Source organism: Puma concolor, chromosome B3 (assembly GCF_028749965.1).
Source record: "Puma concolor isolate L17-30 chromosome B3, mPumCon1.1.hap2, whole genome shotgun sequence".
Classification (NCBI taxonomy): Eukaryota; Metazoa; Chordata; class Mammalia; order Carnivora; family Felidae; genus Puma; species Puma concolor.
The window spans coordinates 98,547,948-98,565,619 of record NC_141672.1 but is presented as its reverse complement, the minus strand read 5'-3'; the positions used below and the strand labels follow the sequence as shown (position 1 = coordinate 98,565,619).

General features: G+C 39.0%; 1 long non-coding RNA gene across 3 annotated transcripts in view; it reads right to left on the bottom strand.

Annotated features, from left to right (window-relative positions):
* Nucleotides 1-3,592: 3,592 nt before the first annotated feature.
* The window catches only part of LOC147580231 (uncharacterized), a 68,772-nt gene continuing 54,692 nt past the window's right edge, over nucleotides 3,593-17,672 (bottom strand). For all 3 annotated transcript variants that reach the window (XR_015252660.1, XR_015252662.1, XR_015252661.1), the window contains 3 exons: nucleotides 12,437-12,551; nucleotides 10,403-10,482; nucleotides 3,593-4,220 (listed from right to left, as the gene is read on the bottom strand). This is a non-coding gene — a long non-coding RNA (uncharacterized LOC147580231). The remainder of the gene's footprint in view (nucleotides 4,221-10,402; nucleotides 10,483-12,436; nucleotides 12,552-17,672) is intronic.

Genomic DNA, 17,672 nt, shown 5'->3' with positions numbered 1-17,672 from the left:
CTGCTTTGGATTCTGTGTCTCCCTCTCTCTCTGCCCCTCCCCTGCTTGCACTCTGTCTCTCTGCCTCCCATAAATAAATATTAAAAAATTAAAAAAAAAAAGCTATAGCATCCATCTCAGCCAATGAAAAGCCCATTGTACAGTCTCAGGACTGAGAACACAAATGAGGTTAATTTAAAGTGGCAGGGCAGGCACTGTAGTGCTGTTTAAGATTAAAATGTTTATACCACTTAGTACACTAATGAAAACATATTGTGAACAACTGGGTTTTTCAATAAGGCAGATCAGCTCTTGATTTGGTGGGCAGCCAATCAATAAGGCAGATACTGAGCAGAGCTGGAAATGGAGAATAAAGATGCCAGTGGGGTGTCCCAGCAGCAGACAGGTGTATCTGCTAAACAGAAAGAACCAGCTACTTTTCTCCAGAACTGTGCTCCCACGTAAGGCAAAGTATTCTAAATTGAAGAACCACAATTTGGTTCCAAGACACTCTGCTATGTTAGGTTTTCTTTAGTCTTTTATTTTCCCCTCCTGATTTGTTTTAATTGTACATAAGACAATTGACATATGCACACAGGTACACTGCATTTTATTTTCCAAACAGACAATGATATGCAAGGCTGGGTATGAAAGGACTTCTCAGCTCTTAGAAACTCCTATATGACTTTCAGTCCTTTGAACTTTTGTAATTAGGCCATCATCAATAAACCCTTGTCAAATTCTCCTAACTTGAGTTGTGACTTCTGTTTTGTAGGACTCTGATGCATACACCTTTTTCCACAGGCCTCACACCAAATCAGAATGTTTGATGGCAAAATTTCTATGACTGTCCACTGGTCGGTGTCATCTGTTCTGGCCAAGATCTCAAATTCTGAATCCTCAGAAGGGACCAGAGCCAGCAGCCTCACAGCCCAGCCAACATAAACTTGAAAGTGTGTTTCTAGAAATTAGGATGACAGCTAATGAAGCGAGTTCCTGGGAACCACAATTCTACATACAGCAATATGTTCACACAACTCTTACAAGCAATCTATACACCATGGAATGGAAGAAAGCATATTAAGCCCCTATTTACTCAGTAACAGATTTCTTAACTTTCTTTCATAAACTTAAAAGCTTATATAAATAAACTTTCTAGGCTCCTGGTGTATGAAGAAACTTGTTAATGACTAGTTTATTCATTAAGTAAAGTCACAAACCTTACTGTTTACATATTTTAAAAATAAAGATACAAAAACTAATCCCTAATGAAAAAAAATAAGATACAATATTTTTCTGGTCTGAAGATCCCTTTACCTTCAGACACTGAACACAATATTAACTCTGGAATTGCAAGGTCAGGAGCAAGGATATCAGATCCCAGAAGTTTTAGTTCCTGGCCAGCTTGTGAAGTTCAAGATCCTTAAGCATGCTGATCACAGCTGGGAGGATTTGTTTTGCTCTATTATTTTTCTGTGCTGTCAGATAATTAGCAGTACTTAAATTCTATCTTTTTAAAGCCCTCTGCTTTTCTCCAGCCTATGCGTTTTATTTTAAATGTGTCTCTAATATTAATGGCAGAAGGTATTTCACAACTCAGCTCCGAGTACTTTCCCAGTGCCATCTACTATTGATCTCCCTAACAGCCTCTCCCCAACCTCTCCCTGCTCCTGGCACAGCCATACACTGATACTCCTACTACAGATAAGGTTGCTATCCTTTTTTGCCCATGTACTTCATGTCTCCCTGTCTGGAATTCCCTCCCCACCTTTACATTGAACCCTTTCTAGGAGCTGCCTCTTGATATTTTCCATCCACTCCTTTTCACACTGAATTGTCTTAGGGCTCTAGTATATTCAGGGACCAGAAGTCCCTTCCTTCCTCCCTACCTCTTCCTGAGCAGGTGATGTCTGCCCTGCCCTGAAATACGATATTAGATTTCAGTCAACCTGCTTTGCATGTTGTGAGAAGCTGCTTTGTGTCAGGTACCCTGCTAAGCCCTAGAGATACAAAGACAGCCAGGGTGGCATAGTAAAGCTGGAAGACAACGGACCTTAGTCAAAGAAGCACATTACAATGGTCCATCCTGGAGGCACATGAAAAGGCTCTCGGAGCACAGATGCTATAAACAGGAAAGATGACTGAAGGCCATGAACAGTGGGCAGGAAAGAGTTAAAGATATTTCCCACCGGTCCCAGTCTGCACTGTTTCATTGCAAAGTCACATGCATACAGTTTCTGTTCTGTGAGAATGAACACAGACGACAAAACAAAACAAAACAAAACAAAACAAAACAACAAACAAAAAACCCCAACATCTTAAACCAAATACCGTGTTTTCTGGTGGAGGATACCAATCTTCTTGCTGCCCTCTCTTTTTGTCCAGAATCATAAGGCAAAGACTGATATCCCTATGAGAACGCAGGGCCGCTCTGTGACTGTATCAAATCTCCTATGACAGGTATGCATTGCACATGGTCTCTCTCTTCTTTGGCATTTGGCATAGCTGCAATTCTGAATTTTTTAAAATGCGATAGCTTGATGATTTTCTATAATGTGACACTGTAATAGTCACAGATCAGGGCTTGCTTGTTTCTCCCATCTTTGCACCTTTAGCACCCATCACAAGACCTGCCACATTAAAACCTCAATAAATAGGTATCAGAGAAGAGCCAATAAATGATAATACCATTATCAACTAGGTATCTCCATAAATTTAGATACAATGTTTCATATAATCCTTACAGTAATCCTTTTTTAAATATAAGATCACTGAGTCTTTGAGAGCTGAAAAATGGGAGGTTTATGATTTGAACCCAGGTCCACCTGGCTTGCTGCAGCCACACTCTTAGCTACACTGTCATATAACAAGATCTATTAGGGGAGAGGGTTGATACAGCAAGTTTCCAGAAACAAGGGCTGGAAGCAACAGACAGAATGAAAGGTCATTTTTAGCAAGTGCATCGGGCACCGAATGTGGAAGTGCCGAATTCCTGCTGATTTCCATTCCACAAAGACAAACTGGAAATCACTTAAATATCCAAAGTAAGAAAATTGTTAAGTCAGTTATGGCTATGGCACATCTGTGTGGTAGAATACTATTTAATCATCAAGTCATATTTTATGAGAATATGGGGAAATGTTCGAGATATATCATTAGATAGAAAAGGCAGATTATAAAAAAGGCTATATACTATAACTTGACTTTATTTTGTTTTGTTTTGATATATTCATTTTTTAATTTTTATTTTTTGAAGTAATACATGTATAGAACTTAAAAAACTAACATACTAGTACAAGGCTTGTTACAAGAAACAGTGATCCCTTGACTCTCCTTTTCCTCCTCAGGAGCCCTTCTCTAAGAATAAATCAGAGATAGGGGCGCCTGGGTGGCGCAGTCGGTTAGGCGTCCGACTTCAGCCAGGTCACGATCTCGCGGTCCATGAGTTCGAGCCCCGCGTCAGGCTCTGGGCTGATGGCTCAGAGCCTGGAGCCTGTTTCCGATTCTGTGTCTCCCTCTCTCTCTGCCCCTCGCCCGTTCATGCTCTGTCTCTCTCTGTCCCAAAAATAAATAAACGTTGGAAAAAAAAAAATTAAAAAAAAAAAAAAAGAATAAATCAGAGATAAAGAATATTTAAATTCTTTAACTGTTTCTTCTTGCATTTGCCTTCATGTTTCAGACCAGTACCACCAAGAGACCAGGCACGGATCTGGTACCAGATCCAGGCATGGTTTCAGATCTAGGCACGGATCTGGTTCTAGCAGATCAGATCACTCCTGCTGGACAAAACAAGTATTTCTTTCTTGGGATCTTCTAAGACCGAACCATTAATATGGTGCTTACTTGCTGATGTGGGATGACTCATTTATATCAGACACAGGATAAGTTCAGACCCTGGACTTCCAACTTTCCACTGTTGACCCTTGGCTTAGAGCTGCACCAAGAAGCCTGTGCAATGGATCTCACCCATCCATGTTCCAATTATCCTGCTACTTCAGGTCTACAGCATCCAAACATGGGCGTGTGGTTTTGGTGGTGATGGTGGAAATTCTTTCGCCTGTATGCCCTCTGCCAACGGCACTATCCACTGTCAAGCAGTCCTACAGAAGTGCTGTGCCCCGCCCCCCCAGGGTTCTTGAGACTGTTGCTCCTGAATACCAACAGGCCCTTCTCATCCGTTTGCTCTAATTGCCTCCAGTGCATGAAGACATATCAATCTCCAGGGTCAGTCTTCAGCTGTGCTAGACAAGAGATAGTCTCTGTTAATGTAACACCCCATCAGCTTTTCCGAGTCACTGGAAAACAGTATTCACAGAAAGTAATGGTTTAACCAGCATTAAATACGTAGAATTAGGGAACTGTAAAGTAAGATCTATATTATTTCAATACAGATTCTGAAGAAATAGTGCCTTATGAGTAATAACAGTACTGCTATCTTTTTTCTCAGGGCAGTGAAGAGATATGAAATTAGCCAAGAATGGAACTGTTGACAATAAAGAACACAATGCTATGGTTTCTGTGCCTGAACTAGAAGAGGTGTTCCTGGACACTATGATACTTCCCAAATGTAAATACCTCTTCTTTTCTCTACATCTGCAAATAAATCAAATCCTGATATCTTTCATGGGCCTATGAACTTTATCACACACCTTACACTGAATTGTTTATGTAAAAAAAAAGGCACTACAAAAGTATTATCCTGCATCCTACATACCTTAGGGGAGGCTCTATTTATAACTTGCAGTGTTGCTACTTCAGGATTTCATAATTTTAGACATTATCTATTGAGCTCCTTCTCTAGAAGATCAGAAATGATCTTTCTTAAACTTCTTCAGCTTCACATATATATAAATTTATATACGTGTGTGTGTGTGTGTGTAAATTCCGACACCAAAGTAAATAGCAGGTTTGCTTCCACAACATTGCTAACATACCAGAGTCCCCGAGGAAGTGCTAGGTTTATTTTCACAGCCAATTTTTGCCTTTTGGATGCCCTGGGTCCTGGCTTCATTCCCAGATTAGGTCTTGGCTCCTGCTAAGAGTCAACCAACTGCTAAAAATGCAGAGACTTAGAAGCCAAAGGACTGGAAAAGAAGAGCTTGAAGAACGAGCCAGCCTGTCAAGGATCCAACAGGCTGTAACTGGTGGAGGGGGGCTCCTGCCAACTATCACAGGGATTCCAGAGTAGACCACAGAACATCTGGGACAGGCTGCGGAAGTTCAAGGGTGGAACTGTTCCAAACGTGATTCCTGACTGTAATCTAACTCCAATTCTTTTCATCTGATTATGTTTCATGAGTTTCTTACTTTGTCTCTTCCTCTCATAGTGTTTTTTTTTCTTTTTCCACACCCTTCAACAACAACTCCCACTATTAGCAGATAATAAAATTCCTTTCTGCCTTATTCAATGGCCCCAGCAGAACATAAGTTCACTTTATTAGTTATGCCTTACTACTTGCCCTAAAAGTCTATAACCAGGGTAGAGCATAAGCCTGAGAAGTTTATAGGTCCCAATAAGATTAGCCTTCTACAGGGGTGCCTGGGTGGCGCAGTCAGTTAAGCGTCTGACTTCAGCCAGGTCACGATCTCGTGGTCCGTGAGTTTGAGCCCCGCGTCAGGCTCTGGGCCGATGGCTCAGAGCCTGGAGCCTGTTTCTGATTCTGCGTCTCCCTCTCTCTCTGACCCTCCCCTGTTCATGCTCTGTCTCTCTCTGTCCCCAAAATAAATAAACATTGGAAAAAAAATTTAAAAAAAAAAGATTAGCCTTCTACAAACTCTATAAAAATCAGAGCTCCTTAGGAAGCCCAAGACCTTTGCTGAAATATGAGGGTTATACAGTGTCAGCTTTCCTATGTTCATAGATGCAGAACATTGAGCAATAAAGAACAAAAAGAGTGTTGAGGAAACAATATGTAGAGGTGGGGTGCTGAGCAATAAGGAATATGGAGAAACAGCCTGTCCTAGGAATCAGAGGCAGCAATTTCAACTACAACTCTCCCACAACCCCATCTCTAAATATAGGTGGGAGAAAAGCCTCTCATAATGGAATGACTGGGTTAATAGTAGCATTTTGTCTCAGGAAGCATTTTCCCTTTCAGAAATGTTCCCCATTCTGATTTATTACTTTACTCTTAATTTAGCCTAGACCAAACATTTAATTTTAAAAGTACTTTGCTGGGACATTCTATATGCCTACATATTTAAAAGTAATAAATCCACAAGGAGTCGTTGTGGTATCAGAAGTGTCTTGACTGTGGGAGCAAATACATGAATCTATGCAGGTAATAAAATGTACAGAACTTAACACACACATAAATAACAATGAGTACAAGTAAAACTGGGGAAATCAGAATATAATCTTTGGGTTGTACAAATGTCAGTATCTTGGTCGTGATGTCATGTCATGTTTTGCAAAATGTTATCTTTGGGGTAAATTAGGCAAAGTGTACAAGAGATCCCTCAGTATTATTTCTTACATCTTCATGTGAATCTGCAATGATCTCAAATTACAAATAATATTTACAAATAATAATGAATCAGGGGTTCCTGGGTGGCTCAGTCAGTTAAGCATCCGACTTCTGCTCAGGTCATGATCTCATGGTCCGTGAGTTCAAGCCCTGCGTCGGGCTCTATGCCGTCAGTTTGTGGAGCCTGCTTCGGATTCTGTGTCTCCCTCTCTCTCTGCCCCTCCCCCATTCATGCACTGTCTCTCTCTGTCTCTTAAGAAACGAATAAACGTTAAAAAAAATTAAAAAATAATAATAATGAATCAAGCTAACAACACGCTAAATACAATACAGTCTATCCTCATCTTTTAAAATATGCCACATAACTACCTAGAATTTCAGGTTTCATTTTGATATTCTCTCACCCCTTGGAGTTTTATACTCTAGGGTACCCATCCCTGGTGTACCCCTCTTTTCTCACCTCAGGCTGCACCTGCACTGCACAAGATGACTGAAATGCACACTGTGGATCCTCAGTGGAACATACCCCTTTCATCTGTCCATATACCTTTCATCTCTGACACAGCCCCTCAGAGCCCCACAAACTTGAAATTCTAGAGACCTCAGTGCTCAGAGCTGGGCTGTGGGGCAGAGTTGGGGCACTTTAGCCTCTGAATGGATGCATCTCCTTGACCCTGTTAACTTCACATCTTGTGGAGGGCCATAATCAGAAAAGGACCAGGGTGAGGCCCAGGCCAGGGGTCTCTCTTGTCAAAGTCTAAGTGGGGGAGGTGTCAATCATTATTACCATTTTGTAGATAAGAAAATAGAGACTTAGAAAAATTTTGCCTCATGCAACTGATAACGATGAAGCCAGATCTCTCAGGGTTTAGGGGTCTATTGGAAACCTGAGTAAAACATCCACTCCACTGTCATTAAGGAGTCTACCGAGGGCCTTCCTATCTTTTCACAGCTGTCATAATTATAAGCTGGATATACAAGTTGTCTTTCTCAGGATTTATATAATTAATTTAATGGGACAGATTAGTATTGAAATTGAATTCAATTCAAGAGACATTCATTGAAAACCTATGCCACAGTTGTTTAGACACTGCTCATTATTTTCAGGGCCAGCTCATTTATCTTGATTAATTCAGGTGCCAACTCTGCAACATAAAAAATAGGTGCTAAACTTAAATAAATGTATTATGCAGTCACCATTACAATTTTAGTATATGTGCTGCCGAAGCGAGCACTGCAGTCACCATTACAAATAGTAATGCTCTAGCAGGCATTCCTGAGACACTTCTATGCATTTTGTTCTATTTTTTCATTATTTCCAGAAATTTCTCTCTAGTTCTTAAATAATAAGATGATGATATAGAATGATATACAAAATTCACCCTCTTTTCCTCCAGATACAGAGGTGGAAATGAGTTAGACAAAGTGGAAGGTGGATAGTGGAAAGAAATGGAAGCTGGCAAGAATAACAGAAAGCTTAAGAGTTAGAAATGCTTCCTAATTTGTCAACTATAGCCCTCCTAGGACCTCTCAATACAAAACTTTAAAAAATATCAGACACATTCTTCCTTCTTCTGGTCAAAATATCATATTCTGTTCCTTTGGGTGTCCCCACTATTTCCTACTGATAGAGTGGTTTAGAGATATTGGACTGACTTTACCCTACATCATGTTGAGTGAGTTGAATGCTCTATCCTGTCAGCTGGGGAAAAACAAATTCTCCTTCACCCTCAGTGGGATTATAAGTGGAATCCCCAGAAACAAGGACAGAGGGAACCTTCTTGCCACAGTGCACCATGAACATTTATCTTGTATCTCTTCCAATAGTCATTTGTGGAGATGAAGTTGTAAGAAGAAAATATGTGAACTTGAGCTCATGGATTTGGGGCATCTTTTCTAGCAGAGGCTTCCTCTTCTGGATTCTCTGCATTCCATTTAGATAAGGTTTTGGAGTCAGATATCTTCAAGTAAGAAAAGTGTTACTTTAGTAAGACAGCATCATACAAAATTAGGAAATCATTCTCAAAATAATGGATTTAGTTGGGAGAAACCAAGAATGTTAATGTATGTGAAGTTGCCTGCAATATTAAATAAAATATAAAACACACTGGACATGGATTAAATCAGCCAATGAGATGAGCTGGGGATCACAAAGCACTGAACAAGTGGAGAGGAGTGGAATGGTGCCGAACAAGGAGCTCAGAGTAAAGATGAGGAAGCACGAATTCAGTGATGTATATCAGTGAGGCAGAGATGGGCCTTCTAGACTGGACAACTTCTATAAGCAGGAGCGCCTCCTCTCTCCACACTTGCCACCTAGTCTCCTAGTCTCAACACAGCCACCAACTCTGTCCCCTATTCTAAAGGTTTCCTGATAAGATAATAGAAACTTAGAAAAAGTTTCCTATCTACTTGAAACTCAAAGACTTACCATGCCACCCAGTCTTACATGATTGGGTCCCTGGCTCTCTCTTCAATTACATTCTTCAATCTTTCTTTCTCCTAGTTTATTTCCCTCATCCCCTTTGGTCAGCTTACTATTTCACAAATACTTCAAGCGTGTTCCCACTTCAACAACTCTGCATTTGCTCTGCCCTCTGCCTGAAATGCCCTTTCCCTAAATAGTCACACAACTTCCTCCTTCAATTATTCAAGTCCGTATTCAAATGCCCACATTATCCAGGAAAGCTTCCTTAACCACTCTATCCAAAATAGCACATATACTCACCTAAATTGCTCTCTCTCCTCCTTGCCTCCTTATTATGTCTTCACAATAAGGGTTCCTAACTGATAGCATGTTATTTTGTTCGTTCCTTGTTGGAACCCCATACTGGCTTTAAATTCCATGAAAGCAGAAACTTTGTTTACATTGCCTGTGTATCAGCAATGCCTGCAACATACCCAGCATGTGGTAAGCACTCAGAAGCATTTGTAGAATGAAGAAATGAAGTATGGTGAGTGGCTCATAGTGGACTATTACGTGAAAGGTAAGTTTGGCCAAATGAATGAGGTAAAAGCCATCAAAAGGTTTGAAACATAGCATGAGTTGACAAAATGGAGGCAATGGATTTTCTGAAGAACAGAGTTTAAGCCCCAGGATCCATCATAGTTCCTAGCACACAGTAAGATGTTCATTTATTGTTTTCATGATGATGTTAGATGTTAAACAAAACAGAGAAATTCCTTTTCTGTTACATGATGGGACAAGGAAAATGCACTGACCCAGAATGAAAGATTGACATTCCCCTGCACAGAACATAGGAGCTACTACGAACTGAATTGCTGTCCTCCCAAAATTCATATGTTGAAGCCCTAACTCCCAATATAACTATATTTGGAAATAAGGTCTTTAGGAGGTAATTAAAATTAAATAATATCATAATGGCAGAGCCCCAATCAGATAGAAATGTGGCTTTTTAAGAAGAGGAAGAGCAATGCCTGGGTGGCTCAGTCAGTTGAGCATCCAGCTCTTGAAGTTAGCTCTGATCATGATCCCAGGGATGGGAGACTGAGTCCTGCATCGGGCTCAATAATCCTGCTTGGGATTCTCTCTCTCTCTCTCTCTCTCTCTCTCTCTCTCTGTCTCTCTCTCTCTCTGTCTCTCTCTCTCTTTCTCTCTCTCTCTCTCCCTCCTTCCCTCCCTCTTCTCCTCTATTCAGCTCACATGCTCTGTCTCTCAAGAAGAGGAAGAAGGTGGAGGAAGAGGAGGAGGAGGAGGGGGGAGAAGAAAAAGAAGAAGAAGAAGACCTATCTCTCTCTGTCCCTCTGTTTCTATTTCTTTATCTTGTGAAGACACAGCAAAAAGGTGGCCATCTGCCAGCCAGGAAAATAACTTTCACCACAAACCAAATCTGCCAACAACCTCAATCTTGGACTTCCAGCCTTCAGAAAGGTAAAAAACAAATTTCTGCTCTTTAAGCCACTCAGCTTGTGGTATTTTGTTGCAGCAAGCTGACCTGATAGGAGTCTTCTGGTATTTCTATTCCACATTATTAGAGCTTCTTTCCTGCTGATGAAGTCTTCTGGGAACTCTATCCTGAATGAAATAAGATAGCAACTGGTGATGAGCAGTAAATGGACTGTTTCTCTTGGAGACACTGGCTTTAAATCACATATCTATCAATGAGGCAGCCAGCATAAGGACCCCATTATAAGTGCCCCCTGAAGACTCATTGTGGGAAGAATGTCTAATTTCCCTTGGGACAAGTAACCAATTTTCACTTATATTATGCTTTCTCACAGATGAGGAGAGTTGTCCTCAGCTGTTTACACCAGTGTTCTAAGATACTCTAGAAAAAGCATTTTAAATGGCTTCCATGATCAAAGCAATATTTGAGGCAATGTGTTATCTGTATATTTTTTTGTAACAAAGAGTGTGTAACAATTTTGTAGTCATAAAATTATTAAAAATTATTAAAAGTTAATTTCAAAAGAAAAGCAGGATATACATATACACATACATTATTATTATTATTATTATTATTATAACAAATGTTGAAAATATATGAGAAAAAAGCCTAAGAGCAAATCACCAACAGTAGTTTGTCTTGGATGGTGTTAGCTAATGCTTACTGAACACTTTTTGGGATCAGATGATTTACCTGAATGGCTCATTTCATTTCTTAGCAACCATATGGTATAGTTACTATTAACATTATGTCTATTTTACAAATAAAGAAACTGAGGCACAGACAAGTACAGTACCATTCCCAACATCATATAGTTTGGTGGCACCGTTGGGATTTGAACCTAGTCAATTTGACACTAAAATCTGTGTTCCTACCATACATATACTGTCAAATATACAGTATTTTATTCCTTTGGATTTACTTTTACAGTGGAAAAAAAAAATAGGATTCTCCGTATTTCTTGTCTGTTGTATAGAAAAAGAAAATAGTATTAAAGGATCAATATAAAAAATTCAAGGCAATGGACAAAATATACACTAAAATCACAACCTGTTTATAGAATTCTGCCTTGCAAAAATAAAATTCCATTGCCCACTTCTTGCTGAGATTGTTTTTAGAGAACAGACACCTGCATAAGTCCTGATGGAATGGCCCTCACCTTGGAAAGATGGCCTGCTGTGACTGCATCTGCAATCTAATCATGATTTTCAAAAGAATTAAACTAGAAAAAGAAAACCAGAGTCTCATGAAGTATGTGATTTGAAAAAAATAATAATGGTGAAACCAGTTTGTCTTTTTAAAATAATTAATCGATTCTGTTTAATTTTTAATATTTTTCTAAGGGAAATATATCACTTAAAAAGTATAGATTTTTAAATGTTATATTTTTCTGAAAGAAACATTGACCCTTTAAGTAGGAAAAATTAAATAAGGCATTGTGGTATCAACTGAAACTCAGCAACTATAAGGTTTTTTAGAAAGAAAGCTACAGAGGGGCACGTGGGTGGCTCAGTTGGATTAATTGTTCGACTCTTGGCTTTGGCTCAGGTCATGATCTCACGGTTCTCGTGAGTTCAAGCCCCACATCGCTGCTTGGGATTCTCGGTCTCCCTCTCTCTCTGCCCCTCCCCGACTCATTCTCTATCTCTCTCTCTCTCTCTCAAAAAAAAAAAAAAAAAAAACCTAAAAAAAAAAAGAAATCTACAGAGAAAGGAGTATATTGAAATCTGTATGTGAGGTATCTGGAAGAATCAGTGACTATAGGCTCCATTTTACACATGAATCAGTTTAGATCCAGATCTAAGGAGGGCCATAATTTGGGGTGAGTTCTGGTAATATAGCCAAAGTGATATTGTACACTGCTACCATCCATGAGGTAGTCCAGTGTCTCACCTGCATGTTTTGCATGATCTTAGGAAGAGGTCAAAGATTTTTTAAGCTTACTTCTAATCAATATTACATTATAAAGAAAAACATACATATATGGGAAATAAGACAAATAATATTTATTTAGAATTGGAAAAGATACATCTCATTAACTTTTGACAAAAGATCACTGAGTGCTATAAACCCATTACTTACCATACTTGGTTGAAAGCCCCCTGCTTGCTGTCACTCGGCCACTTATCCAGTATTCTATATATTTTCGTGATTCAATTATTAAGTTTAAAATAACAGGAATATGTTATAGACTCTCCTGTAAAGAGCACATGTTTTATAAGTACACACTTAATAATGACTAACACTGTTTCTTCTTTTTGCTGTTAATTTCTACAGAGTTGGTTAAATTGCACTCTTAACATCCACTTAAGTGTGTTCCAGCATAGAACAAAATGTTCCCAAATTACATGTTCTGAACTATAGAGAGCCAGCTTTGGTCAATTAGGATGGATTCCTCCCTCTCAGATGTTGATACAATACGGCTGTTCCATCAAATGCATAATTATAAATTAATGGTTTTAACCATGAAATGAAATCACTAATGTAGCCATATATAATATTTCTGAGGGATACATGTCTCTATCACACTAATTAAGGCACATCTGAATGATCTGTACAGTCAAAATTTGTCTATGCAAAAAAAAATCCTAAAGTATATAATAAAAATGGAACTAATGCTGAATCTTGAACCCTGTCTTATTCTAGCTGTAAAAACTGTTACAATCCACAGAAATATGATCTAATTAAAGAAAATTTCCATGTCTCATCTCACTACAAGATGATTTTACAAAATAATTTTGCTTATTATATTTAATAACTGGATAGTTAAATATATTTAGGAGAAAGATGTAACTTTTTTAATTTTAAAATGTTAACTTTTCTAATGCAAGGGACTTTTCTCCAATATTTACTTTTAGTTGTCCACTTTTAAATATCTAGGAGCATTTGAATAAAAAGTATGAAGGACATTCCAATAAAGAATTTTAATTTGTGGGGCACTTGGGTGGCTCAGTCGGTTGAGCAACCGACTTTGGCTCAGGTCATGATCTCATGGTTTGTGAGTTTGAGCCCCGCATCAGGCTCCATGCTGACAGCTCAGAGCCAGGGGCCTGCTTCGGATTCTGTGTCTCCTTCTCTCTCTCTGCCCCTCCCTCACTCATGCTCAGTCTCTGTCTGAGAAATAAACATTAATTTTTTTTAAATAATTTTAATTTGTTTTGTTTCTTCTACTCCACATATGAATGAAATCCTATGGTATCTGTCTTTCTCTGACTTACAAAGGACAAGGGTGAAAAAAAAAAGAAAGAGAGAGAGAGGCAAGCCAAGAAGCAGACACTTAACTATTGGGAACAAATTGATTCTAGAAGTTACTAGCGGGGAGGTATGTGTGGGGTTGAGTTAAATAGGTGATGGGGATTAAGGAGTGCACTTACGCTGAGCACCAGGTGTAGTTTGGAAGTGTTGAATCACTATATTGTACCCTGGAAACTAATATTACACTGTATGTTACCTAACTGGAATTTAAATAAAAACTTAAAAAAAAGAATTTTAATTTAAATGCAGTGGAAAGTTCTTAAAGGGTTATCATAAAATTACCAAATGAATAAGATTTACAATCAAAAGATCATGGCCACTGGTATAGGGAGAAAGAGGTTTAAGAGTGAAAGCTGAGAGCTGATTGAAAGGCAGTTTCTCCTTCTTTCCTGGGAAAGGATGGTATATGAACTGGGGTTGGTGGCTGTAAGAATTCACAGAGGGGGGCACCTGGGTGGCTTAGCAGGTGGAGCCTCGGCTCTTGGTTTCAGCTCAGATCATGATCTCACAGTTCGTGAGTTCAAGCCCTGCATTAGGCTCTGTGCTGACAGGGCAGAGTCTGCTTGGAATTCTCTCTCTCTCTCTCTCTGCCTCTTAAAATAAAAAAAAATTGACAGAGGAAGTGGATATGAAATATATTTTAGAAGTAGAATTAACAGAACTTAGGTTAAATCATGTAAGTCAGTGAAATGACTCTTAGGTCTTTGTTTTGTTTTGTGTTTTGCTTGACTGGTTAAATGAATAATGGTGCCATTAAATTAAGAAGGCTGAAGGAAGGGTAGAACTGGGAACATTAAGATTCTACTTCTACATGTACAGTTTGCATTACTGTTCAGATATTTAGTTGAGTTTTCAAGTAAGCTATTGATATGAAAGTTTGGAACTGATAGGAGATATAAGAGCTGGAGATATAGACATAGATTAATCAATATCAGATGGTATTAAATCCATGGTACTAGAAGAAACGACGTATGGAGTGATGATAGTGAACAAATAACATTTGACTCTACTCAGATGCTCTCTTTCATTTGGGGGTCAAGTAGAGGAAAAGTTGCAAGTAAGGAGACCAAGAAGTAGTAGCCAGTGACACAGGAGGAAAGCCAGGAGAGTGTGACATCCGAGGAGGGAGAGAAGAAAGCTTTCTCAGACACATTCACTAACGTGCTTATTTGAACCAGGCCTTTTGGTGGCTCATACCTGCAATGCAAAAAAGTTTTAAAAAGGAAACATAAAGAATAACTTTGTAACAGGGGAAAAAAGAGAAATAATTTGGATCACGATTAAAGAGACAATTTAATCCCTTTATTGACTAAACGGGCATTTACTAACTACAGGTTAAACTGGGGGCTTGTGAACCTGAGACCAAGGGAGAGGAAGTTGAGAAAGCTGTTCCCAGACATCTCCCCATGCCAGTATCTGGAAGAACAAACTTAAAGGAGTCTTTTCCACTTGCAGGACAGTAGTCACTTCAAGTCACAGCCTGGCCAACAAGGGCTGAGGTTAACATTCAGAAACAGGAGAAAATGACAAACAAAGCAGGGGATAAGAGCGATGAGAGCAGTGCTCCCTCCCTCTCTTCGCCACCCCACTCATCTCCCATAAAGGACTGCATGAAGTAGCCAGATAGTAGGTACTGTAGGGACAATTACAAATGAAATACAGGAGGCTTAATGTTCTCTCTTGCAAATAAATGAAGAGATTTCCCTGTCCTCCTTTTTCTTTGAGCATTTACTTAGAAAAATTATAACTTTAAGTACTATCTCCTTTGAAATGTATGTAAATCCCTTTGAAGACTAGATCAACATTTTGTCAGCTTTATAATCTGGGAAACTCTTTCTCAAGGACTCAGAGCCATCTGTTTGAAATGTAAACATCAAGGAAGGTAACGCCACTATCTCCCACTTTCTGTGGGAGGGTCACTTCCCTGTGCAGCTTGCTCCAGTTGCAAAACTGTCTCATGTTATAAAGACATGAAAAGTTTGGTTTTCCTCTGGATAAACACAGCACAGATGGTCACCCCAATTTCTAAGTAAGGTTGGGATGAACTGTATGTGACAAATGGTGTTGTCAAGACCGCTTATTTGAGAACTAGTTATTTTTTATTTTGAGAACATGTAAGTAATGGGTTGTACCTGCTTGGTTATATAAAAGGTTTGGGGGTGGGGGATGCTCTGTCTTTGCAATCTGTTAGTTGATCTCCTGAGATGCACATCACATTCTGTTTTAATGCTTATTCAATAGTAAAGCTTCTTCCTTCTCAACTATGTGGAGAGGATTTCTGGGTTGGAGGAGATTGTGTTTATATTATAATACCTATTTCCCATTTAGATTAACCATCTTCCTTAATGAAAATTAACAATAAAAATCCTCCTATTCCTACCAAGTGATAAAGGAAAAAAAACTGGTAGGTGGATTGTGTACAAGGAAACTTTGCAGATTTTCAACGCACGAATCTTGACCAGACAGCTTTCCTAACTTTTTTTTCCCCAAAATGATACATTATGTAACATGGTAATTAACATCTATGCTATATAATGAGATAAATTATATGCAAGAATAAAAGGATTTTAAATTAGAGGAAAAGTACACTTTATAAGTCAATTTTATTCTACAATTAAACAAATACAGACTTAGTACTTTATGTGTTTCATTTGCTGAGTAGGCGAGGGCTAACCAAACCGACTGAGATAGTTGCTGTTCCGAAGGTGCTCAGAGTCTAGCTGGGAAGAGACTCTTGCATCCTTAATTAATTTTGAATACGTAAATAGTAACAAGTAGAAATGTCTTAATTCCGAGTAGAAACGTCTTCATCCCTAAATAGATAATTTCCAATTATATCTATAGATTGTTTCAGTCATTTTGCTTTCATTTCATATTCTAACTCTTTTTCCAATTACGATGAGATGGGAGGCCAAAACACTAAGCTGTGAGTAGGAATTTAAACTGTAAAATTTTTGGGGCGCCTGGGTGGCTCAGTCGGTTAAGCGTCCGACTTCAGCTCAGGTCATGATCTCACGGCTAGTGAGTTCGAGCCCTGTGTCAGGCTCTGTGCTGACAGCTCAGAGCCTGGAGCCTGTTTCAGATTCTGTGTCTCCCTCTCTCTCTCTGACCCTCCCCCGTTCGTGCTCTGTCTCTCTGTCTCAAAAGTAAATAAACGTTAAAAAAATTAGAAAAAAAATAAACTGTAAAATTTTCTATGTGTCTAAGTTATGGAGGAGAATATTTTTTAATAAGTGACAATCTTGGACAAGACTCACCAAGGTTTTCCTAATGGGAAGGATGAAAAAAACCTTTGATTCCAACGCAGGTTAAATTCAATCTGTAGCCCATAAATTATGGTGGAAAATGGAAGGAAAGAAAACAGAAGTACTATATGGGTCTTCAATTTGTCCTCCTGGCCACAAAATGCAACCATCCAAGTTGAATTCCTATTCCAAACAGGGTTTTTTAAAAATCAAGAATGCAAAACCAGTGCAGCCACTCTGGAAAACAGTATGGAGGTTCTTCAAAAATAAGAATAGAACTACCCTATGACCCAGAAATTGCACCACATTTACCCAAAGGTTACAAAAATACTGACTCGAAGGGACACATGCACGCTGGTATTGATAGCAGTGTTATCAACAATAGCCAAATTATGGAAAGAGCCCAAATTCATTCATCAACTGAAGAATGGATAAAGAAGATGTGGTATATAAATACAAAAGAATATTACTCAGCCATCAAAAAGAATGAAATCTTGCCATTTGCAATGATGTGGATGGAGCTAGAGTGTATTATGCTAAGCAAAGTAAATCAGTCAGAGAAAGACAAATGCCATACGATTTCACTGATATGTGGAACTGAGGAAATAAACCAAATGAACATAGAGGGACAACCACAAAGCAGACTCCTAACTACAGAGAACACACTGAGGTTTACTGGAGGGGAGGTGGGGGAAGAGATGGGTTAAATGGGTGATGGGTATTGAGGAGAGCACTTGTGATGAGCACTGGGTATTGTATGCAAGCAATGAATCACTAAATTCTACACCTGAAACTACTATTACACTGTAGGCTAACTA